We start from the raw sequence: 20,692 nt of genomic DNA on the forward strand, positions 1-20,692 counted from the left end.
AAACAACAAAGACACAATGCTTCATTAAGCAATGCTCTTTATACTTTATTGAGTTTGCAGGTTTGTCTGCTCTGTGGATCAGTATTCTTTTAAATTTTGTCTATAAAGGCCACAGTCAGAGCTGGTACGTGTGGAGAAAAGTACAAATGTTGAGTATCCGTTGTTTCTTATAGATCTAATTTGTATATTTGGTCACATTAGAATCTGCTTTTGAATGGACACCTCTTGTCATACAACATGTGGTCAAGCACCAACAATATGTTGACACTGTTTAGGTCTGCAGGACATGTTAATGATGTCTGGAAAGTAAGACGCCAGTTTGAACCGCTTTCCATAACCCACCATGACCATGTCCACTTAACTCTTTTACGAAATTGTATGGCATCAGATGTATCTACCGCAAGATGATAAAAAAATGCGTCAATTTATTAAGTTCTGGAGATCTGAAAAGAAATCTGAATATGAACCTGCCGGGTAGAAGTAGCTATTATTACTCCATATAGCCTCTCTTGTGTCTCAGCTTGATCACGTAATTTCTTCAATTTCAAAATCACAATGATTCCAAGTAAAAAACACAAAAGGCAAGGATAAAAAACATGCATGCCTGTGCATGTGTGTCAGTTGCCTGACACTGCTCTGCTGATTCCTTTCTTGCAGACATATTTGAAATGCTTCATCCCGACTCTGCTGTTGTTTTGGCTGCTGTGTGGGAGCAATTTGATTCATGGCTAGACTATACAAGCTAAATTCTCTTTTTTTACAGTAAGCAAGCCTCCCACAGACATCAGACATGTACAGGAGGCTAGTGCATAGAATCACCTCGCTGTAAAAAAAAAAAAAAGACAATTTTATATAAACATTTATATAAGCTCTCCTTAAAAACAAAGCAGAATTCAAATTCAAATGAAGTGTTTCTAAAAACAGTGCTACTGTTCTGCATACTGTACCTGCTTCTGAAATAAGCTTATTCACACGCCCATCTCTGATGTGTTTACATTCATACCAATGCTAACATGTCACAGCACAGGTATACTGGCAGCAGCAAGAGAGGATATCATACCCAGAGAAATACCAGTGTACTTTCAACCAAGCTTATATAAAAACAAGGTGAAGGATGACATTCCTGATTCTTTCTTAAACTATAAACCACCAGGCAATTTTACCACTGATAGCAGCCATCAGATTATGTAACTTCCCACAACAGCTAATTTTCTCAAAGGGAGAAATTCCATTTGGAGCTTATATACTGTATGAACTTTGCCAAGATACTTTCCACACCAGCCTCGCAGCATACTAATAGCTACGTGTTCAGATGGAGCACTGAAATCTCAGGACTCAAAGTCTGAGTCAAGGCTGGGAACAGGGGACCCGGCTGTTACAGAGGAGGCTGCATACCAAACAGGTCTGGACACAAGCAGGCTGATGTGTCCACCCATAGTCAGGCATGCAGCAATATGTTACAGACAACCCGCCTAGAGAGGGAACTAAATCAAACAAAGATGAAATAATCTCATTTTTCTCTGTCTTGTCATACACTTTAGGGTCAAGCTTTTCTTAAAGGCATAGTTCAACATTTTGGGGATTATGCAATTCGCTTTTTGCCAAGAGTTAAAACTATAGAAAATCTATACCACTCTCAATAAAACTATATGTAGCTAGAGCAAGCAGCCGGTTAGCATAGCTTAGCATAACAACTGGAAACCGGGCTCAACAGCTAGCCTGGCTCTGTTTAAAGGTAACAAAATAACCCTTGTAAAACTATAACTTGTTGATTTTACACTTCGGTTTTTGTAGGAGGTAAACAAACAAGATATATTATTTAGTGAGCTTTAGAGGTGCTGATAGGTGGATTTTGTTCTCGTTGGACAGAGCCAGGATAGCATGTTTCCCCCTGTTTCCCATCTTTACGCATAGCTAAGCTAAATGGCAGCTGGCTTTATGTAGCTTCATATGTAGCGTGCAGACACAAGAGCGGTATCAGTCTCCTCATCTAACTCTAGGCAAGAAAGCGAATAAGCATATTTCCCAAAACGTCAAACTATTTATTTATATCCACTATCAAACCTTGTTTTCTGAAATAGAAGCAAGAAGAAGACACAGAAATGCAAATTCTCTGTGCTCACAGTACACACTACACTAGATTTATATCTATTATGTATGATAATGTTTCCTCTGTTGGAAAGGTTAAAACACTATGAAACATGCTAATTTGCAGCTTTAGCAAAGCTGTTTTTAAGATTCCTGCAGATCAAGCTTTGGTTTAACAGCTAATAACGACTAAATCAGCTCTTCTCATCTGATCCCCCGTAAAGCCTCACAGATAGGACCACTCACACTGAGACAGCTTAGCCCCTTCAAGAGAGCTTATCTGATTTCACACAATTGGATACTAGGTCAGTGTGGTATTAGGTATCACTGGCCAATGTTTCTATCTAATCTTGAAGCCAGTAAACGTCTCAGTTTACAAGTGCAGAATCATTGCATTTCATGATGTCATGTGCATACTTCAAATGGGGACAAAAACTGTTAAGCTATGTGACTGAACTAACAAGCCTAAACTACAACTCATGCAGTCATGACAAATGTTTGGATTGCATGCTTTAGGTATTACTTGCACTTCAGTCACTTGATCTTGTCATCTTGACATGTTTTCTGTAACTATGTCTGAGCTGTACAACACTACTAATAATGTAAAAGTTAGGATTACTGCACAAATTCCAACAATTTTCATTTAGATCATTTATTTCAGCTGCTGCAAACATCAATCAAATGTTCATTTCACCTATTTGGAGATGTGTTTGAGCCTGTGCAGGAAGCAGAAGGACAGACTGCCCAGCACCGTCAATATTTGAGAAGGCATTATGAAATACACTTGTTTATGATAGTCAGGCGGTGATGAAGGTGCAGCATGGGTGCAGGAGATGAGGATAATAAAATACCTGGCTAAAGAGACAGACGTGCTTAATCTGGTTATGTAACAAAATATTTACATGGCATTATTGTTTAACTATATTAAGGATCAGTAATATTAATATATGTGGGAAGTAGATGACTTAATAAAAATGTCTCTAAATCTTTAACTTATTCAGGATGATACATACATCAATGACAGGCTTATGTACATGGCAACATTTGCTTCAATACTACTTTGAAAAAAGAGGCCTGACAATCAGTCTCCCGAGGGGCTGGCGGTATGTTCTGACGAGAATCACAATGCAAAAACGCAAAGGTAAACAAGGAGCGGCTGTTGCTTAGGAACAAGCAGAGGAAGAGGGCTTGTAAATTAGGCTCTGTGGTACAAAAGAGAGAGAAGGTGGGCCTCATTCAGCTCAGCAAAGGCCCAGTGTGTTTGCGAGGACACGTGTTGAAGACCAGACACGACAAGCATAAACAGGCAACTGAATGGATGGAAATGGAAAGAAATTAATTGTAAAAAGTGTTATCTTTGTAAAAATAAGGACATTGTGACTCACTGAGACACTGGAAGTTGAAAGCCATGAAAGAGTAGTTTAACATTTTGGGAAATACCTTATTCGCTTTCATGCCAAGAATTAGATGAGAAGATCGATACCACTCGAACCACTAGAAAATTTTTGTTTTGTGGCGTTGATCTGTCAAACTTGTGGTTCAGCACCATGTCTTTCACACATTATGTCCACCACAACAGCTGTATGTCATGACAAATTTTCACAAAAATGGGCCCAATGTACTTGTAAATGTGGCTTTTTGAGGCTCAATTTAACCTAAATGAAATGCCTGAGCCTCTGCCACAGTCCTTTCATTTCTGGTCATTGAGCATTTTACGAACGCGCAGGAGAAGGTGATGAAAAAAGTGACATTTGAATAATAAGAAAGCAGAGCATCAAGGAAAAGGAGGCAAGGTTTCAAAACAAAAATAAATAAATGAATGGCCTCCATAACTAAGCCCTTTCCACTCAGACAGGAGTTCAACAGATCATTTGAGTGCTGGAGTCATTATGGGCATGGCCAGTTTCCATTTGACAGCCTGCTGCTGAGGCTTCCAGACACAGACACCAATGCAGCTGGGTGTCTGGGACCAAAGCCTCTGAAAACCATGTGGGAAATCAATTTCCCTCTGTGCCTGGGTCAGAATGCCTCTTTGTACCAACTGATACTGCATTAAAGCCAACATGGTGTTTAAATTAGCATGAGGGAGTGTGAGGGAGGTGGCAATAGACACCAGCTAAAACTTGTTTCACTGAGGATGTCAGTTTTGTGTTCACATGCATCTCATAGTTGGGAAGCCTAATTTTTGAGCCACGTTGCCTCATGCAGGGTGGAAAAACATTGCAATGTGAATGTGTTTTCAGGCCACTGCATTATATAGTGTAGTGCTAGCAAGTTATAGCTGTCAGCTAGGTGTGTCACATTCCTGTATTTTCAAATTACCATACAGTTACAAACGACCATGCTTCAAACAGAGACAGAGCCAACAGAAAGCTGTAATGGAATTTTTTATGAGGTTCGGCATGTTGCTTTTATCTAGCACAAAATAAACTTCACACCTCAAATGTGCCTCCACCCACACAAGCTCTACAACAGATTAGAACTTTTATCAAGATACATGCATTATCACGATTTCCACGGTACAGCAGTTACCTAGAGAAAGTATAATAATTAAATTTAAAGTTACTGCATGCTACTAAAAGGCAAGTCATCTCCAAAAATACAATCTCCACAGTATTAGCCTTTGTATCCACTTTTTTTTTATTCAGCAAGATCAATGGGGAAAGAAGTACTCACTCACTTTGCTTTACTTGAGCAAAAGTATTAGAACCACAGTGTAAAAATACGTCATAACAAGTAAAAGTCCTGCATTCAACATTTTACTTAAGTACTCATTGGACAGCCGAATGGCCCTTTTCAGTGTTGTTGCATTATATTATATATCATCATCTTATTATTGCTGTTGCATTAACGTGTAAGCAGCATTTTAATGTTGTATATGGTCAACACTGAGTTAATTTTAACATTTCTTCCCACTGTTTGGCAGTTGATTCTATAATAATGCAACATATTTTATAATACCATTATTGGTTTTGTATTCTATACTACGGTACGGTAAAAGTACTTAAATAAGTTGAGTTAATGTACTTAGTTACTTTCTACCACTGAGTATGAGTATTGTGGCTAGACTCTGCAGTAAGTGGACCTATTTGCAGCCATGTTATGGGGGGGGGACTCTTACTTTAACTAGTACAGACTCTGTGCCCTGACCAGCATATTATGTTGCATAACCAGGAGTGTTATCAAAAGGTGTGAGCTGATATTCCACATATTATCTCTCTCTCTCTCACACACACACACACACACACACACACTCCCTTTATTTCTCGCTCCACTAAGGCAAAAATAAAAATCTCTGAAAGACCTAAGCCAACCATTTAATGTTTTGGAACATAAAAGGGTTTTATAATCACTGAAAAGTCCAGCATTACATCACATCCTTTTCAGTTCTCAGGAAATAAGTCTGAAGAGAAAGACACAAGAAGAAAAAAAAACATCTTCACTGCTTCTCTGATACAAATAAAGGTAACTTTTTCAGGGCTGAAATGAAATATGTCTGGATAGAGAAAGACTCTGGGCTGTGTTCAAATGTGATGATCACAGCTCTGGTTCTTACTTCAGAACAACGGGCTGCCAGTCCCGGCATGCTCCGAGTATGAGACAGTTGCAACATGGGGAGACAGTTGCTCAATCGATTTAACTTAATTCATCAAGGGAGGGTTTCCTGAGCGTACCGGCAACACATTAACACAGATACACAAGTGGCTTTGACCTGATAAGCGTAGCTATGTCTGGATCACCTGGAGATACAGTGTGTGCCTTGCTCAGGGGCATCTTCACAGTAGCCATTAGGGCAGAGGAGAGAGTTACACATTAACTTTCCCCACCCTTTTTCGCAGCTGGTCACAGGAGTTCAAACTTCCCATCACAAGCCTACTTCTTCAACCACTCCAGAAAAAGAGAATTCTATGGAAATTAAAATGGAAAAGACGAAACAGAGAAATTGACACGGAAACATGATGCAAATCCATCCTTGAGCAATATAAAACAGCCAAGCAAACCATCAAAACAAGATAGGAGCTCTGACTCTGCTTTCTCATATTAACATTTTCCAGCCAGGTTTATTAAAAGATAATGACCGTAAGTAAACAAGACATAACTAGTTTCACTATGAGTCCACTGGCTTCCCATACTCCCCTCAATAAATGGAACAGTTATTCAGAGGTGGCCGTAGACGTGATGTTCATCTGACAGAAAGAAGTGAACGAACAAGCTGATACCTTTTATTACAAATCTCTTTAGAGAGAAAGACATTATTCTTGTCATAGCCAACATAAGGTGGCAATTTAAAATATTTAATTAAAGATGACCATGAAATGCTGGTCTCTTTTTGGTTAGAACTTCTAAAATATTTAATCATTTCTCCACTTTAAGACCAAACAGAGTGAGCTAAAGCTTGTCTATGACACTAACTTTCAATCAATATCTAGCCTGTACAAATGTGTTATATTTGCAATATTGTTACCAACAGATATGAAATGATATGTATACAGAGAAAGAAATACTTTTGATCATTTTAGTGATAAAGAATAGTTTGTACCTGGCCACAGGAAACTGAAGTTGGCTCTGTGTTTATTCTATACAAGGCATAAAAAAACAGTTTGTACCTGACTATACAAAGTTGGCTCTGTGTTTATTCTGTTTGAAGCATGTACCTGTAACTTGAAACTGAATAAATCCTCCATTTTTACATATCTCGGCATACTGGGACTGTAGTAAGAAGAAACTCCACCCCACCTCCTCCTCCTCCTGCTCTCGTCATGCTCTTCTCTTGCACCGCCTCCGTCATCTTGCCCAAGCTTAATGATCTAATTACAGGCTAAGACTTGTTGTCTTTGTATTGAAAGAAGAGCCAACCCGTCACTACTGTCCAGCCCCCCTCCCTTTCTTTATCAGACTCTATGTCCTCTGAATGAGACACACACACAAAGCTTCACTAAACAGCACCTCCAGTATGAGTTCATCCTCTGAGGCACGAGGGCCTCATTTACAATCCAAATCAGGGTGGGCACAGAGTATGATGAAAAAGTTAGGTCAAATGCAAACTCGTGCCTGCTCAACACAACAGAGCTATTCACTCACTGGGTCATGTGGTGATTCTACAGCAAGTGTTAAATACAAATACCTTATACAAATACAAATACTTCCACTGTAAGGCCAATTGATCCAAACCTAATAATAGTTCAGTAACTGAGCCTATTCTGATAGTTATTTGGTATCTCTGAAGTGATCTGTTCTCAGTTGCCTGTCTTGAGCCCCAACTGCAAGTTACGTCAGACATTACATCAACAAAATCAATTCTGAATGCCAAAGCGATGAAACAATCACAAGCTTAGGTATTTTGAATATAACTACATAAAAAGGTCTGACCAAAACTGGATGAAAACATTAGGTCTGCACTGGTTCAGGGCTTTTCTAGGACAACTACGGTGCTCCCTGCAGTAAACTGCAGTGCATTTGAAGACAGCTTCAGTAAAAAGTGTGTGAAATCTGATGTTACTCAAACTGTACCCGTGTTTATTCAGCAATATTGTATGTGCACAATGTCTTGTGTGGTCCACAAAGTGCAGAGCAGATTTCTGGTGAAACAGGAAGTGCGCTTTATCTCTGCTGTACTGAGAAACCTTTAGAAACAGATTCTCAACAACATTAAGCAGAGTAATATAACTGGTTGATGGGGGGGAGAGACTTCAGGGAAGGTCAACTAATATGGGCATAAAAGAGGAAGCAACATACTGTGAGTTCAAACTTCCCCTTGAATTGAAATGAAGACCTTCTGTGTCTGTACATTACAAGATGCGCAACATTCTGTTCTGATGAACTGAAGATTTTGATGCATGAAGCACTGCATGACTGCCTCCATGCACAGGACTGTGGAGAGCAACAACAGCAAAACCACAGCAGTTGTTTTTTCGTCTAATAATGCAGCATTTAACATTTTAAATAACTGTATTAAATTTGGAAAGCAATCACGGATCAAAATCAACACAATGTGTAATTACTGATTACTACACCATGAAAAATACATGTGGGTTTGGTCCAGGGGCTTGCAAAACATTGTTCCCGCCCTTGCTTCAGCACACCATATAAGGAAACAATTCATAAAAGAAAAGCAACAATCACACATATCTGCAAAAGATCATTCGTATTAGTTCTTAAAAGACAAATCTCGAACGTATTACTTGATCTCACACGTTGTCAAGCCATAGAAAGTGTCAGCCGAGTTTAAGGAAACTGGTTTGATACGTGCAACCTAAAAGCTTAATATATAAAACTCCCGTAATCATAGTATTGTGATCACTGTTTTGTTGTTTCCTTGAACAAATTTTGAAACAGAAGTAGGCTTGGAAGACGTTAGATCTGGAAAAGAACATGTACCTGATTATCAAGTGAACTTGCATGACTTGTTAAAGTTCCCTTAAGAAAACCTTAACATGTCATGTGTGCTAATGAAAATGCTACGATAAAGCCAAAGGTGCACATTATGGCGACCTAACTACCTAGCTGCCATTCCACTTACAAATACTACTCCCAAATATACGCAATACATTAATATTGATTTAAACTTCTTAAACTTAAAAATTTAAACTGAAACCCATTTCAAGCCATTTGTTTCAACTAACAAGAATCATCAAAATAGGTGTGAAAAGGAAGAGGAGAACTATTTATCACTAACCTCAAAGGTACAGGGTTCGGGTGACAAGTTCCATGATAGCAACCGAACAAGTGTCGATCTCAGTAACCAATGAAAATCAAGAAAAAAAAATATATACAACAAAAGTGGAAAGAGGGAATAATCCAAGGTGCGTTCAGAGGGGTACAAAGCTGTCTGAAGGTGTGGACCACTGGCCAACCCCCACACTTCTTTCTTACAGCGACAAAACAAAACTGGAGAGGAGAAGGGGAAAAAACAAGACAATAGCAATGGCTGCTGTTTGAAGCAGAAAAAGGAGAAGTGTAGTGGAGCAACTTGTCCTCTCCCTATGAGTCACGCAGCACTGTCGCCATTGGTAGGGGAGCCCTGAGGCAGAGTGCTTTCACCTGGCCAATCAGCAACGAGTATCGGCCCTAAATGCAAATCCTTTCAGGTGAGTTCTATGTGTGGCAGGGATTGGACAGGGCTGCAGTGGGGGAGGGGAAGAGCAGAGGGCCACACCCCAACAGCACGAAAGACGATAGACGGGTTTCTCCTGCAGAGGTGGAGGAGTGTTGGAGGTGTAGGTAAACAGTCGGACAGGTATGCACTTAGTTTAGACTTTGACCATACAGGCCAGGCATGGTGATTAAAATCTGTATGGCAGCTCAGAAGTAAAGTTCACATCTCTTTGTGTCCCATTAAAACATTTACAGTGAATTGTGAGTCTATTAGCTGTGTCAGTGAGTCAGTTAAGCTGCTGACTTGTGGGGGAGTTGCAGTAGAAAGCACCATAAAACAACTTCTACCGGTGGGAGGTTCAAAGAATTAAAACTGTAAAGTCGATTGCATTTAGGTATGAGTAAGTGCCTCACCACAGAGGCCCAAAAATCCTCTCTTCCTCCCCCTGCTCCTCCTCCTCCCCCTCCTCCTCTTCAAGATTCAGTGATCATGATCATAGGAAAACTCCTCAATCATCACACGCAAGTATAACTCAAGTAACTAGGTATTCATGTCTCAAATTCTACATTTTGAGATGGTACAATATGCAGAAAGTGTCACAGATCAGATTCAGTAGATGACACATCAATTTACTGACACATATCTTAGATTCAGTGTTCACATATAGCTGAGACTTGATAAGAATCTTTATCAGAAATGATACTCAAGCAAACAGGAAGTGGTGGTCTGTGGTGAGTGTTGAGCACTCTATCTTCACACTCCTGTCTGTGCACCAATTTATACACATTTTCTGAAAAGCCCCATGTGGTACTTAATGTGGTATTTAATAGAAGAAGCAAAGTCAAATATTCAAAAAACACTTGGCTTAAATTGGGATTGTTGGAAAAGAACATAAACATAAACTAACACAACTTGGAGATTGATATGTTAAAAATGAACCCATTAAACTCAATTGCAACTGCAGCAGAGTCTGTTTGTCACAGACCCCCAAATCACCCTGTCAGTCTCCATCGAGTGCTCTCATCATCACATTAATTCTTCCTGGCCTCCATTCAGTACAGTTCAGCTCAGAGTAGAAAGCAGCTGTTTGCTTCAGAGAAATTGATAGCCTTGCTGTGAGGGAAAGTTACACCAAACAAGCTCCATTTATCACCGCCTTTGGAAATACTGTCCACAACCCAGAAGTCTTGGAGGAAACTGTTGACTTCTTGCGATATAAACTCTTAAGGCTAATGCACTGCAGCTATAATCCCAGACAACTATGTATACATACAAAAACACACACATGAATGTACACAAGCAAATTTAATTCCTGCATTACTCCTCTTATGTAAGCCTCACAGATGATTTGAATCTCTGTCACCGACAGTATCTGAGGCTTAAAGGAGAGCTGCATACGTGTAGCACATTCCTGTCAATATTAGGGATGTAATGAATCAATTGTAATTTATGCTGTGAGTTGTCACAGGGTACTTTTTTTATCTTTAAGATTTTCTTGGTCTTTAGTTTACCCTTATTCTAGATCTTATAAATCAGAGATTGTAATTTCATTTCAACATTCAGACAGTTTATCTACTCTGAAAGAAAAAAGCCATCAAAGGAAAGAAAATGTTCGCAATAAACCGAGGCAACGGTTTAGAGGGCGGCTGTACTAAGCTTAGACTGTAGGTACAAATTCAGCATATTCTTTACAAATTTGAAAAGAAAAGCCGTAATGAGACTGTGCTGCATTCCAGTGATCTGTTAATTGTGGGTAATCAGCTGTGTCGAGAAAATATTTCCCTAACAGAAAGTCTCTTAAAAAGGAGCAAACAAATAGATGAGAGGCTGGCATCAAAAGCATCTCATGACTCTCCTTCAATGAATCCTAAGGAGCACATTTATTTCTCTATGTGCCAGCATCTTCTGAGCCAGATATAACATTATCCTTGTAGTGTTTGGTTAGAAGAACTACAGTAATGTGAATGAACTAAATGTCCGTACACGTCCCGTTAAGGTCTCACAGAGCAAGACGGAGGGAGAATCTCTACCTGCACATTAACTTTAATTTACCCTAATTAGAAGAGTCAGTTGAATATCCAGAATCATAAATGTAAAATGTAAGTCAACATTGTGACTATCAAAAATAACCAGAGCCTTCCTAGCAAAAATTATGATATTTAATAGTTCAAAATGAATTCAAAATGTCAAACAAGCTTGCAACCAAAATACCTGCCAATGCTCATTTGTGCTGAATATATTTTAATGAATATCACGGATAACAAAGAAATTCAAACAATAAATTTCTGCTATGATGTCTGCTTTCTGAAACATGCGATAAGTAGTAGCACTCAAAGGATTAGTCTACTAAGAAATAAGTTTTAATTTTAGTTATTTACCAAGTAAATATAATTAGATTTGTTTGCTTTTTTCAGCTTCATGTCATAAAATTACTGTTCATAACCTAAATTATTATTTGATTAAGCATACAGTATGTCAGATTAATTCATTGTGGACTGGATCTAATATGTTTGTATTGTTTAAGGTCTGAAACACACCAAACGTATATTGGCAAGAGTTCAATATTGAACTTTTACTGTCAAAAAAATGTCAAGTTAAGTCAATTTTATTCATAATGGCCAAAATCACAGATTTACAATCTATACGCCAGACACTCTCTCCCCTTAGACTCTTGAGTCAGATAAGGAAAAACTCAACTAAAACAAAAACAGGTAAAAGGGGAAACCTCAGGTAGAGTCCAAAAGTTTGGAGTCGATTGAATAGAAAGACAGATGCACATCTTTGGTCTTTGGTTTACAGTGTTTGGAGAGGCACATTTTTGGTCTCAAATCAAGACTAAACTGTAAAGCCTCATAAGTGGCATGTGGATAATGTGTTATTGTGTATTTTACAAAAGAATCTTCTGTAATGCTGAATACAAACTCACCCAAATTTGCACAACAAATCACATCCACGCTCTGGGGAAAAACAATAAAAGTGAAGATGTTTTAAATTGCTGGTGCTTCATGACATGTCACTGGGATACAATTAAAATCAGCCCACAGTGTGAAAACACAAAAAGCCTGTCTCGCACAGTGCATTGTGTTCTTGCTTTATTCATACTACGTAGTACCTTGAGCAAAACAAAAATGCCTTGATGTGTGATCAGTGCAGAGTCACGTGTCCCTGTAGGCTAACTGAAAGGACACACCTTTCCTTTGCAGTCTAAGAAAGGAAAAAGGGTCATTGGTTACTCTTTTGTGCTACTTCTGTATAACAGAGTCCAACCACAACAGAAGCAGGCCTCAAAGCCCCCATTTTCTGTGGTAAGTCCCCATTAAAGGGCTGAGCATTTGCTTTGCACCAAGAAGCTGGTGTGGTTAAGGCCTGTGTCAGTGAATTCTCTTTAACCCAAAAGAGGGACATGAGATCACTAACTGCATGATGTTACTCTTTTTGCTTGTTTATCCAAATGTCAATGTCATTTTGAGCTGCTAGATTCACATTATAATACTATCATAATCTAATACTGCTATAATAATCTTTGCACACGGAAACGTGTTCAGTAAGTTACTCAGGTTACTACAGACATTTCTATGACAATAAATGTTATCTAAGCCTGAATGCTTAGTCTAGGGGTCAAAGTTTAGTAAATGGAGCCCTCAAATAGGACTCACTGCATTTTACATGCCCAATAAATGTAAACCACTAATAACTGCACTCAGAAAAGTCTGATCACTTAGTAAAGAGCTATGTTGGAGGACTGTGGATTCATAAAACCTGACAAACATTTTGAAACCATCCTTGACAGGATGAGATAAGGGAGCTTTTGGAGGACACACAGAATTATTTGTGCAGCTTGGAGGTCATCTGATGGCTGCTCTAACCGCTCAAATACAGAACTGGGAAGCTGAGGCTGAGGCTATCAGAGGCCAGCTAACAGGACAGTTAGTGCAGCCCACAAGAGACACAGAATGAGGTAAAGAAGAGGGCAACAAGGCATTATAATTAACCCCACTGAGATGGGCAAATAATTACTGCAGGAGAAATCATTCTGGATTGTTGTGACAGATTGAAGGAGACCAAGGTGATATGTAAATATCACAGTTATTTTGGTTTAAAAGCCTGCCAGCTGGCTGAGGTCACACTTTGTTGTTGCAACAATCTAGTTTATTCAATAAACTGACAGCTCATAGCGCTATGAAAACATTATCCTTCTCGGACAGTGACCATCCTGAGCTGAACCAGGATCTAAGATGATTCACTGCGCTGACTGAGAATGACTGTAGACATACAGACCTAACAAAGAGCTGTGGAGGCTGCATTTAGTGTGTGACAGCTCATCTAACTGTTTGAGTGATTCATTAGCACCTCTGAGCAGAGTTTGATGCACAGACCACAGGCAGAAAGATAGCAGATAATATACAATGTGGTATTCAATTTACCTGACTTTACTCAGACTACACTGTAACATGAACCATGAGCACACTTGCAAATGGCTTCTTGAAGAGATACTAGGGGCCCCAAAAAGTTCAATTACTGTACAGACATACTGAAGCTGAGCTCTCACTCACTCATACCAAGCATATTGCTGTGCATGTTTAGTAAAGTAGTGCGGCTTGAGATTGTATTCCTTGAGAATGTGAGCTTTCTCCCAGCAGGTAAGACAGGAAGTAGTCACATTAAACTCCACGAAAAAATTATTAAATGTCCACTGCTCTTGAAAAATAATTGTTTCAGTGTTGTTGGTCATAGCTAAAGTGTTTATGTTGCCAATTTGGCAATTTCTATGCCCTCATTTTGCAGCCTTGCCAGAATATTACATGATCACTCTAAAATAAAAGACTCAAAGTCAAACCGGGAAGAAGTCATTTCTGGACCAGATTTAAACCTGAATTACTTTGTGGTAGCGCTTACAAGCTGTAAACACAACATTGAAATATTATCACCTTTTAAGTTCATAAGGAGAGTTTTTTTTAACACATCCACCAGATACAAAGCAACATTGGAATTAATTTGGAGTTGTGTTTCTGGCCATTTGATGAATGGAAGTCCAATATCCACTCTCATTTTAGCTCCATTTTGCTTTTCACCAACTCCTGAGGGAAATGTCTGGCTCAATAGCTGCTAAATGCTCCACTTTGTTCACCAGCTTGTCACTAACTGAGTCTGTCTGCCATTTGGTGCTAGGCAGGTAGTGTGCAGTGGGTTTTTAGAGCTTCTTACTAAATACAGCTGCCTGTTGCGTCTGGAAACAGCGCTGATGAGAGTGCTGAAACTGAACCAAAACAGTAAATCTATCTATATATGAGCTGAGAGACACTAAAACACTCTGTAGAGCTGAGGGGAACTGCAGAGTCAGGTGATAATTCTCTGTGGGTTGTCAATACGAGCGACCCCTTTCACAAACACACGGTCATTTGATCAATAGTTTGCACAAAAATATTGATTATACCAGCTTTTCTAATTCTAAAGATGTGAGGGTCCTTATTAAACTAGTAAATTAGTAGATTGAGACCCCTTGTATATACTGGGGCTTAGATGGAGTTTCCGTTGTAACTTCTCTTCTTTTCTGGGTGGGTTGGCCAATAAACCAAACAGGTGGCATAAATCTTTATAATGCAACATACAGAGTAGCTGTTGAACAGATAAGCAGGCGCTAGCTGTTGAAGTAGCATTAGGTCTACTGCTGCTGAATCCACATTGGCACATACAAACTGCAACTCATTAATTATTAAATACAGAGAGCAGGCACCAGATCATCCACATCACGCCTCTATGGGCTGTAACTGCTACCTGCAGTCAGATACCGGCAGAAGGCATTCCTTGCTACGTCACGTCACTTACCGCAGAACTGTTGTTTCTTGTACAGATAACAGGTTTTGAAAAGTCCATCTGTTTTACAGGGCTAAGAGCAATGCCTGCCCCAGTGTGCGCCAACAGCCAGCAGAGCTCTAGTTTATCTCAAGCTCATTATTAATAAAATGCCATGAGGCCCTAAGAGCATATTGCTCTGTCACTCAGGGCCTAGATTATAATACCCATTGGTTGCATGCAGTTAAATAATTCAACAAGCCTGTGGACTGCATGTCACTCTGAAATTAACCCAAAGGAAAAAACAAACAATAAAATGTACTGATGGTGAAGACAGACAACTGCCTCTCAGCAGATGTGATTAGCTACCAGAGCTCACTGCAAATTCTGTCAATACTGTCTTCACTTTTATTAGTCACATTTGTTGAAAGAGTTGAATGAGGAAAGATCTTTTGGATTTCTTCGGGCAAAGCTCACTGTTTGCATCCAAGCATCGCTGGCTGAGCTGACTCATGAAAGGCCTCCGTGAATCACTCACTAGTACTACTACCTCATTAGCTCTAAGAGACATGAAAAATGACAGGGTAAAATATCATTATGCACCAAAGTTGTAGGCAACGCCAGTTTCTATTTTTGTGAGAACTACTTTGTGTGGTCAAACTACAGTAAGCTAGAACATTACAAACCAAGCCATCACTCCTTAATGTAATTACACATACATCAGTGATACAGCTTACTACACTGTGTGCTTATATGGACCTCAGCAGACCCCATAAAAATATCCAAGCAATGTGGTTAACTAATCTCATGATGTCAACATGCTGCCAGAGTGGACGCTATATACTCTGATTGATCCTAGAGTAGTTTCCCCTGCAGTCAAAGTCATATATTAAGCTCAAGTTGTGTAACACAGGCAAAAAATCATAGCATGACATTTTTCTTACTTTCCCTGGGATCTGAAGGATTTCAGCTTTTTCATCTGAATATAAACTAATGTGATGTCTTATTTAAATCTCTCGTTTAAAGCAATAGTTTGACATTTTGGGAAATACACTTACTCGCTTTTTAGCCAAGAATTAGATGAGAAGATCGATACCACTCTTGAAACTGTCTGTTCAGTATAAAGCTACAGCCAGCAGCCGGCTCTGTCTAAAGGTTAAAAAAAAAATCTGTTTATCTGTACTTATAAAGCTCACTAATTAACACGTTATATCCTGTTTGTTTAATCTGTACAACAACTGAAGTGTAAAAACAACTATTTGTGGGTTTACACGCAGGCTTTGTTACCAGCTGTTTCCAGTCTCAATGCTAATGATTTCATAAAAACTATCCTTTACTATCGCATTTATATCACAACTACAAACTTGAAACACAAGGTGAAGTTGTCCTCTTTTACATGCTAAAGATAGTTTTGACTGTAAGCCTGTATTACATCATGACAATGCACAGATACATGGAGAAACCAAGGCATGATGACTCGACCAAGTCACATGGTTGTGAGAAAGGCAGCATTAGAGCAGAATGAGGTTACAGGTGGAATTTCCCTCGTCTCTAATTTCTCTCTGACGTCATGTCCAGTGGCAGCGGTTTACTGCCTCTGCTGCTGCCTAGCAATCAAACATGTCTGACAAGGTGATATTCAGGTGAAGCCTGGGGTGGTGAAACAACAGCGTACAATTAAGGAACTTTGCAAACAGCAGTTCCCCTGCAAGCCCTCAACAGCTAACAGGCCAACATGTGGTATTTTTCTACACGTAAAAAAGGGAAGTTCAACAGTTTTATTTCTCTTTTCACAAGTTGGTTCCTACATTTCTGCAAGTCATTTGAGGTTTCAGCCATCTCATGATTGTTTGTTTAGTTAAAACATATGAACATTGCCATCTTGTGGTTATTTCTAAGACACCAAATTACACTAATTTACACCTAAGAAAGGGTCATTACGTAAATATGGTGGCCTCAGTAAAGTGTTTTTTCAGTCATCACACTCCTTTGAAGCTTGCAGGAGTTAGTAAGCAAGTAAACTTTATTTGTAGGTAAACATGTAGGCACTTAGCAACTCTGGGTAAAAAAAACATCATATTAGCTCCTGGATATTCAAATATCTCTGAACACTGTTACAGTCAGTAACCTGTTTTTACAGATTGCCACATATGCCAACTTGCAAAAGAAAAAAGCAGCTGGATTCCCGTCTCTTGCAAGGCCACTCTGAAAGCTTTTGTGAAACTGGAGTGCCGCTTTCTAAATAGGATAAAAGCTCAGATCTTCTTTTTGTGTAGCCCGATCAATATCCAGCAGCCCATTAAGGCAGGCGGGTACATCTTGGGCAAGAAGTAGTGTCTGATGTCTGAGGAGCTCCTCGTCACTAAAGGGAGATCAGCCCACAGCTCTCCATTGTTGTCCTTCCTCATCATCGCACTCCTCCGCTGCTCAGACTGCTGATGGTGACACCACTGTCACAGGATAAGAAGGCTATCGGGAACTGCTTTAGCGTCAGCCACACAGTGTGCACAAACACACATATACCTGACCATATCGTTTAAAGTCTGTGCAGCACTAAAACTATCAAAGCAGAGAGGAAAGAGAGGCTGAATGCATGGACAGAAGCATTGCAGGATGTTTCTAAAACAAGGGCACATGCTTGGGACCAACAAGATGACTCCTCACTGGAGTATATTTGGAAAGTCTTGTTCTGGATAATTGCTTTCAGTGGATTGAAGTTTCCAATTATCCACAAGCCACTACCAGTGTTCCCACCATGGGAAGACTGTATGGGAGGGGCGACAGGGTGGGTGAAGGGTTGGTGGGTCCAGCTGGTCCTGTCTCTAGTGGGACTGACAAGCTAAACGCTCGTAACTCACCCCTTCCCTCTGCGTCACAGCCGCCTCCTCTGAAAGGAGCAACTGCAGCCGGCCAATGAGATTGTGTTTGTCTGTCCCATGATACAAGCATCTTAGCTCAAAAATGTAAACATCTGGCAAACGTTTGGATTTGCCACAGAATAGGGTTGATCAACTATTCCAAAAAAAGTATTCTGTCAAGCACTGCAGACATATATTTACATAATATTCATTTATATACGTCCTTCGAGGGAGCTCAACGAGTATTTGAGACTCACTTCCAAAGCAACTCTCTCCTATTTTAGTAAATATTTTCAGTCTGACGCTTCTTCAGTGGAATGAGTGACACACTGTGGAGTCAGATTATCTTTGGCTGCTATAGCTTTTTCTAGCTTTCATAATTTTTCATTGTTTTATATTGTGCCAAACAGGGTTGCTATGTGTTCTGTAAAATTTCAGGAAATAGTGAAAAATGCCCATCACAATTTCCCAGAGCCCAAGTTGACATATTTAAACTGCTTATTTTGTGCAACCAACAGTCCAAAACAAAAAGATAATAAGTTTACTATCATTGAAGACTAAAAACAGCAAATTTTAGAAACTACACGTAGTGATTTTTTGGCATTCTTGCTTTAAAAATTACTTTAAATGATTATCAAAATTGTTGTGATACATTTTCTGTTGGTTGGCTAATAGATTAATTGACTAATCATTTCAGCTCTAATACCAATTAAGTCTAGTCTGAGGCAGAAGATGTACCATATTCAAATTGATCTGAGGGGTCAGTTATAAATACAGTAGATTAACATGTTCCATGTTTTCTAGACAGGGCCACACCTGGCATCACAGACTCAGGGTCAGGAGTTAATGCTGACTATGGAGGACAAAATGAGTGCTCTCTGTTATTATTAACCATTAGTATTAGTGCTAAAAACTGCACTGGCATTCCTCTTAATAATTGTGACTTCTATCTGATGTGTTCAAGGGGATTATTAGGACAGCAGTTGCTGTGGCATTGTCAAGGGGGCATCTCTGAAGCACTAAATTATCTTGATTTTCAGCGCACACACACAAACACACAGGCCATCAGTGCAGTCACATGCTGACTGACTGACACAAAGGGGAGTCACAGAAATCTATGGAGTCAAAGCAGAGCTGCAGGTCATGTATCCCAGCAGGCTAATATTAACACAATATGAGCATATGATATGATAATATATCAGTCATGCTTCTTTAATTTTAGTCTGATAACTTTTTGAGTGTAGGCATAAAAGGCCTCTGGTATAAAAACTTGCTATAACATCAATAGGCTATATCATGCCATTATCTGCTAAAAGTCCTGATTGTTTCACATGAAAACACAAATAAGAGGAGAAATATAAATTCAGTATACATCCACAGGGAACTGACATTATATCCACTTACATTATTAGTTACGAGAAAGCAAGCGATAACTATAAAACATGCTTTTAAAGATACTCAGTGGACTCACCCTGGCAGAAGCACAGTATATTCCCTGGCTTTATGCAGGCAGTTAGTGGTTGTCCTCATGAAACACGGCGACGTTAGAAAAACATTAATATCCCTGGTGCGAGTTGAGAGACACTCGGTACTATAGCTACATCATCGCACAGTCACCGGTCAGTTTACCCTCCTGGTGCTTTCGTGGGCTTCCTGACACAAGGTTGCAGTTTTCTCCAACATGGGCTGATGCGTGGGGAATTCCTAGCAGTCACATTTTCCTGGGAAATGATTGGCCCGGCAGCAAAGTTTGGCTGCAGTCTAGTAGTAAGCGAGACCAAAAAGAACCAGCACAGGTTTTACACTTGAGCAATAAGCACCGAGGGACGGTGGTGGACTAAAAGACGTGATTAAAAAAGTTTAGTGTCCGCGCCTAATCCATGTATCTTAAAACGTAAATAATGATCAATAAATAGTTTATTCTTAATCATTATTATTTAAAGGGTTGATAAGGAATAGCTATGGATTTTGCAATGTAAATTATATTATAGAGACTGGTATCTAAGCGACAGTGAATGATAGTTTTCGGTTACGGTTTAGTAAACCGTTACAGGCAATTTTATCAACAGCTCAACACGATTTAGTCAAATGAAGTTTCGGACGAAAAAATGTCGGTTGTACAAGCTAACGTTTGAAGTTTGTTTTGAGTCGAGTTTGTTCTCCTTGTATTACGTTAGACTACGATAAGTGTTAAATGGACATCTTCCGGGAATGTCCAAGCCCTTGTGAGATGAGAGCAATTGAGGATAACTCCTCAACGGGCGGGGTCTACACTAGGTTCTCTGGAAATGATGAGCGTATGTTGTGAAAGCTGTATCAAATGACCTTAAGCGAAGACACTCACCATTTGTCAATAATTATGTGCTCCCAATGGAGATAAAATGTTACAAATCTGGTATATTGTTGGGTCAAAGATGGATTATCCGTTAATATTTGGGGTTTTAGACCAAAAAAAGACCTGTTCCCATACCGGGAGTCGAACCCGGGCCGCCTGGGTGAAAACCAGGAATCCTAACCGCTAGACCATATGGGACCGGCACCGGGCTCTAGGAAAGAGTCTTTTTTCTCCTATACTGCATGTGACATTTTTGTTTTGTTTTTAATGAAAATGTTTAGATGGTCTGACAAACTGTAGTTACCATGGTAGTTACATTTAAGGCAATCGTGTTATTACCGGTGTTTTGGGTTGTTTTGGGCGAATAATGTACAACACTTGGGAGCTAAGTACCATCTAGTGGTCTTTCAACGTTACTGTAAATTTAATACAAGATGTCAGCTATAAATGCCGTGTTTTAGTCAAAGGTTATACCTAAAGTAATTAATTAAATAATGATTGAATTAATCGATAAATTGATTG

At 39.4% G+C, this 20,692-nt stretch overlaps 1 protein-coding gene and 1 non-coding gene across 4 annotated transcripts in view; both read right to left on the reverse strand.

The window, feature by feature from the left end:
• The window catches only part of elf1 (E74-like ETS transcription factor 1), a 39,621-nt gene extending 19,585 nt beyond the window's left edge, over positions 1–20,036 (reverse strand). For 2 of the 3 annotated variants that reach the window (XM_044204881.1, XM_044204878.1), the window contains exon 1: positions 8,765–9,088. The gene's annotated coding sequence lies outside the window, so the exon portion shown is untranslated. Of the gene's footprint in view, positions 1–8,764; positions 9,089–19,306 lie in introns of those variants that run through there. The other variant, XM_044204879.1, reaches the window with a different exon arrangement.
• A 260-nt stretch (positions 20,037–20,296) lies between these two features.
• On the reverse strand, positions 20,297–20,368 carry trnae-uuc. Its single transcript has one exon. It is a non-coding gene; the product is annotated as a tRNA-Glu (tRNA).
• Positions 20,369–20,692: the final 324 nt, after the last annotated feature.

Source organism: Siniperca chuatsi, linkage group LG8 (assembly GCF_020085105.1).
Source record: "Siniperca chuatsi isolate FFG_IHB_CAS linkage group LG8, ASM2008510v1, whole genome shotgun sequence".
In the NCBI taxonomy this organism is placed as follows: domain Eukaryota; kingdom Metazoa; phylum Chordata; class Actinopteri; order Centrarchiformes; family Sinipercidae; genus Siniperca; species Siniperca chuatsi.